The sequence below is a fragment of the Galeopterus variegatus genome, unplaced genomic scaffold (genome assembly GCF_000696425.1).
Source record: "Galeopterus variegatus unplaced genomic scaffold, G_variegatus-3.0.2 Scaffold650, whole genome shotgun sequence".
Taxonomy (NCBI): domain Eukaryota; kingdom Metazoa; phylum Chordata; class Mammalia; order Dermoptera; family Cynocephalidae; genus Galeopterus; species Galeopterus variegatus.
This window is the reverse complement of record NW_007726761.1, coordinates 276,419-286,279: the sequence shown is the minus strand read 5'-3', so window position 1 is coordinate 286,279 and position 9,861 is coordinate 276,419.

Below are 9,861 nucleotides of genomic sequence, written 5' to 3'. Positions count from 1 at the left end.
AAAAAAAAAAAAAAAAAAAAAAAAAAAAAAAAAAAATTGGGCCTTAATTTTAAGCCTTATCCCACACAGACCATTGTGTAGGGCTTTGAAGACTGTTTTAACTCCCCATCCCCCAAGTTAGTAGTTATCCCTTCCCTCACTGTCTCAGAGCTCACTGCCCCTTCATTCCTCCCCTTACCACTCTCAAACAAGCACTAGAAAATGCAGTCTGTCAGGGAAAATGTAAGGAAATAGTGGTTTCATTGTTGAGCTTCAGCTCAGATCTTTCTCCAGGGCAGTGGTCCTCCAGCCTGGCTGCATATTAGAATCATGTGAGAGAGTTTTTAAAAACTGTGATGTTGGAGTCCCACTTCAGACCAGTTAAATCAGAATCTTGTGGAGATGGGAGTGAATTTTTTTTGAAGTGCCTCAGCCATTGTCCAGAACTGCTTCTCCAGGATGCCAGCAAAGTCACCAGGTCTAACACCAAATGTGTTATCTTACTCCATGAAGCCAGAGCTTCACACTGACTGTTTCCTCCTCTTAATGGTACTGATACCATCCTCACAATCCCACAGGCTAGAAAATTTAGAGTTTTCTTTGTACTTTGTTCTCCTTCTTTCCGTACAATGGTATCTATCATTGGTCCTTTCTAAACTGCAATTCATCTTTATTGCTGCCCTTCTAGAGTGTTGTAATTTATCTGTAGAATATCTTCCCAACCTCTACTCACTCTCTGAGTGCCCCAAATAGAACATCTCCAATCCTGATCTCTCATTTTGCTCTTTTCATTTGCCGACAAGGCAGCTTGAAGTGTAGTGCTAAGAGAGCTGGGTTGGAACCCAGGAAATCTAATTCTTGTACTTTTGAATAATTGTGAGCCTGTGGGCAGGTCATCTGAAAGTTCCAAGCCTTAGTTTCATTATCTTAAGATAGAAGGACTGCATTGCCTGAGCTTTTAAGTTCCTTCCCTTCATTATGATTCAGTCTTCACTGTTCCTTCAAATTTAGCCTGTCCAAAGTAGAACTCATCCATCTCTTCTCCCAAAAGTTACCTCTTTCTAATGCCCTGATGTCTCTTGCTGATACCAACATTCTACCATTTTAGGCCACATAAAAAGAGAATCATTGTCATCTTCATCTTGGGCTCTATGACTTCTCTTTTGTTTGCTACCTGCTGTTTCCCCTTGCCTTCAATATGACTTGGGCCCTACGCCTGCCTTTCATATTCCTACCCAAGAAATCTTCCTATCAATAACCTCGGACAGTTTGTCCTTTTCTCAGAAATCTTCAGTGCATGGCTCCCCATTCTGTAAGAGTCAATTCAAACTGCCTAGTCAGGCATTTAAGAGTCTCTAGTCCACCACTTACCTCGAGCCCCAAACCTTACCCCACCTTTGCTGTGCCCCCTTCACCTTGTTGTCACATGTTGAGTTTAGAAATTTTTTTAGTTGAATTACTTATTATCTTTGAACTAACATATCCTCTAAATAAGATTATTTCAAAATATTTTAAACTTTTTTTATACAGAAAAATTTACTCTTTTTGGCGAAAAATTCTTTTGTTTTAGCAAATGCATACAGTTGTGTAACCAACATCACAGTCAAGATACAGAATAGTTCCATCATCCCTCAAAATTCTTTTTATAGTTGAACCTGTTCCCTGCAACTGCTGGCAACCACTGATCTGTTTTCTGTTCCTATAATTTTGCCTTTTCCAGAATGTCATGTAAATGAAATCATACAGTATAGAGTCTTTTCAGTTTGGCTTCTTTCACTGAGATTCATCCATGTTGCTTGTATCAGTATTTGGGTCCTTTTTATAACTATGTTTTAAAAATATATCCATTTGCTTTTTAGAGTTTACATTTGGAGTTGTGAGTTTTTTGTGCCTTTATATGTTTTCTTGGAAAACATGGAGAGACGATATCTTCCAAACCATTTTTGGTGCTCCAAACATTTTTATGCTATTTTGTAAATGGCTTCTAATTTTGATGTTGACAGAATAATTTTTGGTTTTTTTTTTTTTAAACCCACGTAGCCACCTGATATGGTTGGCTTTTGTACCCATTCTACAAATGAAGAAACTGAGACCAAGGGAGATTGAATAAATTGCCCAAATCACATAACTCTTGTTTTCAGAACCTGGATATCTTCTCTCTCGCTGAGTCTAGAGATATTACTCTTCCACCACAAAAGGCATTAAAGTGTAGTGAGTCAAAAGCTCTTTAATTACTAGTGAGGCCTCTTGAGACTGAATATAGAGTATCAATTGTAACATTCTTTGTCTTCCTACATGAGATTATCACTTGCATTTTCAGGGCTCTGAACCTTGAGTGGGCATGGCTGTCTGGAGGTTGGTTTCTTCAGTCCTGTGTTCACAGATGTGTTCATTCCTGACCGGTTAGTTGACATTATGTTAGAGTCTAACAACAACAACAAAAGTACAGTCAGGTTTTACCTTACAATGTGATAGCTCTGAAAGTGCTTGGCCACTTGGTTCTACTGCTGCACTTAATAGTGATTCCTGTTAAGCAAGTTGATTTTTATCACCAGATTAGGAGTTGGAAATGATTTCCTCTGATTAAAGAGTTTGCCTTCTCACTAGTAATGTTTGGCAGATATTTCAAGTTAGGTGCCTACATTTTTGGAGAGATGGATTTTTAATCTAAGCCTCATATGCTTCCCTTACACTGGTGTTCTTCTCTTTTGACTCACTGTTGATAAACCCATGTGTAATATTTATTTATTCATTCACCAAATATCATACTAGTATTAGATATATAGTAGTAGTCAAAATAAATATAGTCCCTGTCATCGTGGCCCTCTTTTAGTCTTATAGATGTGAATTCTGCTTGACACATAGTCATGAGTTTAAGGTGATACGTTATCTCTAGCCTGTGGTAGAAAACATCAAAGATTCACTTATACAGACATTATCTAACCTGAATTAGATACAAAAAGTAATTCTTCACAGTTGATCTAATTTAAAAATTGTATGTTCCAAAGAAAACTTTCAGCCATCTAAAAGAATTCACAGTTTAAAAAACAAACAACCCTCTATGTATTTTGGTGCTATGCCACCTTTAATGCAAATGTAATTTCTCCTTTAGAGCTTGTATGTATAGGAAATCCTTAAAACTGTTACCAAAGCCTATCCTCACACCAGTCTGAATACTCTGGTTGTACAGAAATGTTTCTACTAGATCATAGGGTCATCTTTGAAAGGAAAGAATGACCATCTGTCATTTCAGTGCCTTTCCATTGTTGATTAGTTGGCATGAGCTTAGGAGACTATAAAAATAAAACATTAGAGCACAAAAAAAGAATTATTGAATGTTCAAAATGTTAGTCATTTAAAAGAAGGAAAGGTTGGAAGATAAATTTGAGGAAATATTACAGAAAGTAGAACGCAAGGAGATTTGTTTTTTTTTTTTTTAAAGAGAGAATTAGAGGTACAGCCCAGAAGGTCCGTCATCCTAGTAACAGGAGTTCCTTAAAAGAAAACAATAGGGAGAGAATTATGAAGAAATAATACATGAGGATCTCTCAGAACCAGAAGATCTGAAAGGTTATAAAAGAATCCCCCAGATACCTAATCTCATGGAAAATAGCCCCAAGCCACATCATTGTGAAAAGGTGGTCCTAAAGGCTTTCTGAGAAGGAAGGGAGAGATGTCCCATACAAATAATAAGGAGAATGGTTCAGATTCTTCAGCCAGAGGTGTTGGAAAGGACAGGACAATGGAGCAATGCTCTCAAAATTCTGAGGAGAAATCAGCTTCCAACCTGTGACTTGCTACCCATGAAAACATCAAGGTAGAATACAAACATTTTCAGACATGAAGGTCTCAGGAACTTTATTTTTCATTCAGGTATTTTCTAGAGAGTTTCTGGGCATTATGCTTCACCTAAGTGAGAATGTAAACCTAGAGAGAGGAGAGACCTAGGCGACCACCCTTGAGAGAGACAGTGGGAATGAATCCCCAGGAGGATGGCAATGAGAAGTCCCAGGATGGTAGCTTTGAAGCAGATTGGAGAGAGTCATGGAGGACTCCTGATATAATGACCCAAGGGAAAAAATTGAACTTAGATTAAGAGGAGTTTTCAGGTGTTTGGGGGGCATTTTGGGTTAAGTTAATGATTTATGGAAAATCAAGCAAATTTTAAAATGAGGTAAGCATTATCTTTAGGGAAAAAATTACTCATAAAAATTTTTAGTACAGTATGTTCCGTGGCTTAGCTGTGAATTAAATGGTGATTTAATAAATAATGGTGATAGGGGCCGGCCCGGTGGCGCACTGCTACAGTGCGCCGCTTGGGAAGCGCGGCGGCGCTCCCGCCGAGGGTTCGGATCCCACATACAGACCGGTTCCTGCTCACTGGCTGAGCGAGGTGCGGGAGCAACACCGAGGGTTGCGATCCCGTTGCCGGTCCCAGTCCGGTACGGGCGCGACACTGAGGGTTGCGGTCCGTTGCCGGACACGAAAAAAGGGGGAAAAAATAAATAAATAATGGTGATAATAACTATATTGGGAAAATAACACTTCATCTTCCATAGTAGAGGGACTTCCTGTTTTTTTGTTTGTAAAGTTTTGTTGGAATGCAGCCAAACCCATTTGTTTGCATTTTGTCTATGGCTGTTTTCACACCACAACAGAATTGAGTAGTTGCAGCTGAGACCATATGGCCCACAAAGCCTAAAATATTATTTGGCCTTTTATAAAAATATTTGCTAACTCCTGTTCCATAGGAAGAAGCCAACAGAATAATATCTAAAATTGAAAAAAAAAAATCTAATAGCAATATGAGCATGTTATTTAGAATATGATGGGAAGGAGCAGAAGGAACAGCTAAAGATTAAACGATGGCCTCTAGGAAAAGTGAATCAGGAATGGGGAGGAGTAGGGTCAGAGGACTGTTATTTTTTGTTTTAAGCTTTATATTATTGGGCCGGCCCAGTGGCGCACTGGAGAGTGTGCTGCTTGGGAGCGCGGCGGCACTCCCGCCGAGGGTTCGGATCCCATGTGGAGACCGGTTCCCGCTCACTGGCTGAGCGTGGTGCGGGCGCAACACCGAGGGTTGCGATCCCGTTGCCGGTCCCTGGTACGGGCGCGACACCGAGGGTTCCCATCCCATTACCGGTCAGTAAAAAGACAAAAAGGAAAAATAAATAAATAAATAAATAAGCTTTATATTATTATTACATTCTTAAGCTAAGTACATATATTACTTTGAAAAATATGGATGAAGAATGCTGAGAAATTTGATTGGGTTAGGAGAAAAGAATAAACAGAAAAGAAAAAATAAATGATAGGGGCCACCAGTTATGAAGAAAGTAAGAGCTCCAAACCTTTTCTGTAAACATAACGTTCCCATTTATTCACTCATTCATTCCACAGAGAATCATTTAAGAATCCACACATCAGGCACTGAGCTCTGTGCTGCAGAAGAGAGTTCTTTCCCAGAGGGTACTTAGGCACTCAACAACTGATAGCATGCACAGACAGGTAGAAGATGATAACATGCCAATACAGCTGCTATAGTTTAGTGCTTATCACAAGATGCTTGTGGGATTCGGGCAACTCGGGTGACACATCCCAGAGCTGAGTTTTGAAGGATAAGAAACGAGACCTAAGTGAGCAGGAGGATGTTGGGACCTGAAGGTGTTCAGTATAGTTGGATGAATGGTGGAAAATACTGTCAAACAATAGACAAGAGCCAGAGGCCAGATTCCTTATGCAGGGCTTTGTGCTATGAGGAATTAGTTTTTTTTTTTTTTGAAGACACAATACCCGCTGAAGTGATAAGAACTGCAGAACTGATTTGTTTGTACTTTGGGAAAACACACTCTTGGTAGCAGTGAGGGTAGGAGACATGGAGAGGCATTTTAGGAAGGCTGTTTCAGACAAAAATAAACAACAACGAAAAAAATGGGTAAACTGAAGTGTACTGGGGGATTCAGGAATTATAAAGTAGTTAAGGGAAAAGGGAAGGAATTAAGGATGACTCTCAATTCTGGGCTGGTGGCAGGTAGTGGAACATTACCTCCAATGGGGGATACAGGAACTCTTGTGTTTGTGTGTAAAGATCATACTGAATTTGGTTTTGGAAGAGTTGTGGAGTTTTGGGGGGATACCTGTGGAATACCTGATTGGAACTGGCTGGATGCAGTTGGATATGTCCACTTAGAGGTCAGGAGGAGGGCTGGGATTTGGAAATATGTAGTGGTCATTGTGTAGAGGAATGAAGTGTGGGAATTGAGTAGAAAAGTCAGTATTGACTCGTGGTGTTGAGAGCATTGAGTCCTGGGAACAGAGACATTTAAGGGTTGGACTTTATAATAGGAGGAGCGTCAGGAGGAATCTGATCCTGGAAGTGTGCGATCACAGGGAAATCAGGAGAGAGCAGCCTTCAAGAAACCAGTGAGATTGAGAATTTTAAGAAGAGAAAATGGTCCGCAGTTTATGTTGTGCAAGGAAGTCAGAATAAAGCCTGAAAATGCCCATTGGATTTGGAAACAATGGAGTCATTGCTAAGACAACTTTAGGGAAGTAATATGGGAGGAAGTGAAATGTCAGGTGTGTGGAGAATTTATTAGTGTTGTTACTGTTTTGAGATAGAGTTGAACCTGTTTGCTGAGAGGAGGAAAGCCATGGAAAGGGAGAGGTTTAGAGATAATTAAGGAGAGGAAATGATTCTTCCATTCAACAAATGTTCATTGAGTACCTACTATGAGCTCAGTACTTTTCCAGGTTCAGGGAGCATAGGATGAACAAAACAAAATTTATGTTCTAGTGTTTATAACCAAATAGATACAATATAATGTCAGGGCATTAAACAAGTGCCAGGAAGAAAACTAAATTAGGGTAAGAGGTAAGAGTGGTGGGGGCGGGGTAGGAGGGGTGAAGGTGCTGTTTTCTATAGGGTAGCTAGGGAAATGAGGAAACAGTAACTACATAGTAATGAGGAACTGAAGTGGCTGAGAAATAGGGAGAGCATGGATCTCAAGTACTGGTGAGAGGGTTAGTTGTTCTCAGGAGAGAAGGTCCCCTTCTTCTGACACTGGAGGGAAGACCATAAGGACAGGCAGCACTAATGGCTGACATATAACTAGTGTTCACTGTGTGATGGACAGCGTAGATTGTTCTCTCTTAATTCTAAGACCTTATGAGTTAGGTGTTGTCACCATTTTACAGGTGAGGAAGCAAAGTCTGGAAGAGGTTTTGCATGTCTAATCATAAGAGCCTGGATTCAGACTGCTTTTTGGCACTTCAAATCCTTGCTATTAAAATACCTACTGTAGGGCCGGCCCGGTGGCGCACTGGATAGTGCGCCGCTTGGGAAGCGTGGCGGCGCTCCCGTCCGAGGGTTCGGATCCCACATGCGGACCGGTTCCCGCTCACTGGCTGAGCGGGGCACGGGAGCAGCACCGAGGGTTGCATTCCCGTTGCCAGTCCCCGGTCCGGTACGGGGGCAACACTGAGGGTTGCGATACGTTGCCGGACATGGAAAAAAGACAAAAGACAAAAAATAAATAAATAAAATAAAATACCTACTGTAGACTGCTTCAAGCTTAGCAAAAGACATAAGTAAATTTTTCCAGTTTTTGGTTATGGAGGGTAGTAAGATGGGGAATTGGGAGTTTGAGGGATTTCTTATCCACTGGACCTTCTTTGTGGTCAAGAATGCCAAGAGTTTTAGTAATAGGTGGTTGGCAGGTCAAGGGTTTGGATCCCCTTACTGGCCAGCCCCCCTACCCCCACCCCCCACCCCAAAAAACAAATAATATGTGGTTGTGTAGGGGTTAAAGGAAGGTGGTATTCCCTAACATCTCTGCCTTCTTGATTAACTCTTCCCAAAAGAGTTATTCCCTGTGTCCTATTCCTATTTCCTTCTAAAATCCCCTCCTTATAACAATGTGAAATTGCTTTATTTATGCCTGCTGTTGGTAGAGTGGTTGTTAGGAACCGGCCTCAAAGTTGAGGGTGGGCATAAGTAGGTTATTAAAATATATGTTGATTTTCCACTGAGTGTTTGTGTAGGAAAAAAAAATACATGTTCCTTTTGGAAAATTTGAGGTGTATCTGATTTTTAAAGTGTTTTTGTGTGCTCTCTATTCCAGAGTACCTGATAGAGTTGTAGGGGATGGAGACCTGTTAACAGCAAAGGTCTCTATCTTTACTATTGCCAGCTGCGTCTGTTGTCTTTCGTGAATATAAAGGACTGTGGTAGAGGTCTGCTGTATATGTTTTAGTCTGTGTTTGCAAAAACACACACTCCTGTAATTAAATAGATCTTTGGATTTAGCAGGAGTTGTTAGGATGAGAGTTCTCAAGGTATAGTGAATTTAAATGATTTTTGTGAATGAATGGTTGAATGGTGTGAACCTAATGTTTTGTTATTTTTAAGTGTCCGTAACACAGCATTGAGGAACTTGGAAATGGCAAAGGCACTGTGCAGGATTTTTGAACTGGAGAGGATAGTAATAAAAATAACTTTCCAAATGTTCTTAGTGAAAACTGGCACCCATTTTTCTTAATAGAAGCATTATTAGGTGGGCAAGTGTAAGAAGTAATGGGAACTTTTATATTGTGCGCTTTTTACATTTTTAGCAGCTTATGTTTTTGTGAAGGTAATTAAGTGCCGCATTCATACCTATGCATTGAATACTGTAAGGAAAGCAAGAGTCCTACCAGTTTTCATATGATTCAGAAGTTATATACATGATTTTTCCCCCTGTTGATAAATTTCCTGGTTTGTCCACACAGTTAGGGGTTTTAGAATTGTCTGTATTATGTTTCTAATTACTGTTTGATTTGTTCTTTATTGAGCCAGAGGGATCTGACTTTTGAGTGAAGGCAGCACAACAACAGAGGCTATAAAACCATTGCCAGTGTTGTGCAGAAATAAACTTTAGGATGTATCTATTTGTCTATTCCTGGCATATAAAATTTCGCCTTACAAAGAGATTTCATAGTGGGTTTTTTTTGTATATGTTTTAAAAGTATGTGCCATAAAAGAGGTTTAAAAGATTGTTGGTAAATTAGGGGGTGCTTTTTGGAGAAGTGAAAGTCAATAAACGCTTATTGATGTTGATAACATCCATTATCATGTGAGGGACAGCATGCTGGAATATGGTGATCCATTGAGGTGCTAGAAGTGATTTGACGATAACAACATGAGGTTCGCCAAAGATAGCTTTCAGTGAACTGTATCTATTGACATCATGCTCACTCACTTGGGTTTCACACACATATTTTCTCTCTCTTTTTCTCTCTCTCTCAAGATAGAATGGGGTGGGAGGGGAAAGATTTGGTTTAGAATCTTTCACCACCTCTTTTCCTTTAAGACTTCAAATTAAGCCATACTTGCTTGAGCCCTTCTCTTCGGTCTTTCCAGCCTGTGTTCTTCTGCCTTCTCTGACCTTCTTGGACCTTGCAGTGACACAGGCCCCAGGATTAGTGCGCCCTCTCCTGTGCCCGAGTTGTGCTGTGATAGGCATTTTCTCAGTTTACCCACCTCGGCCCTGAGCTTCCTCTAAGGCCTGGGTTTATTTCCTACTGGCTCATTTCCTCAGGATATATTCCTTAAAGTGCAAGTGGCATATAAAAGGATCCTAACAGTTTATAGATCTATTGGCACATTGCCTGAGTGCTCTTCAGAAAGCTTGAAGCAATTAAAAGTGCCATTAGCAATGATAAGTAGGACCGGTTTTCCTACATTCCTGGCAGTGTGTGCGTTGGGTGTGGGGGCCTGCTTATTTGCCGGCTAGTTTGTGATACTGAATGGAAAATTGTTTTTTGATGTTCCTACTGCATTATACTTGTATCAGTTCTTTATATATTAAAAAGTAATTTTTTCCTGGCTTTGGTAGAATTTTT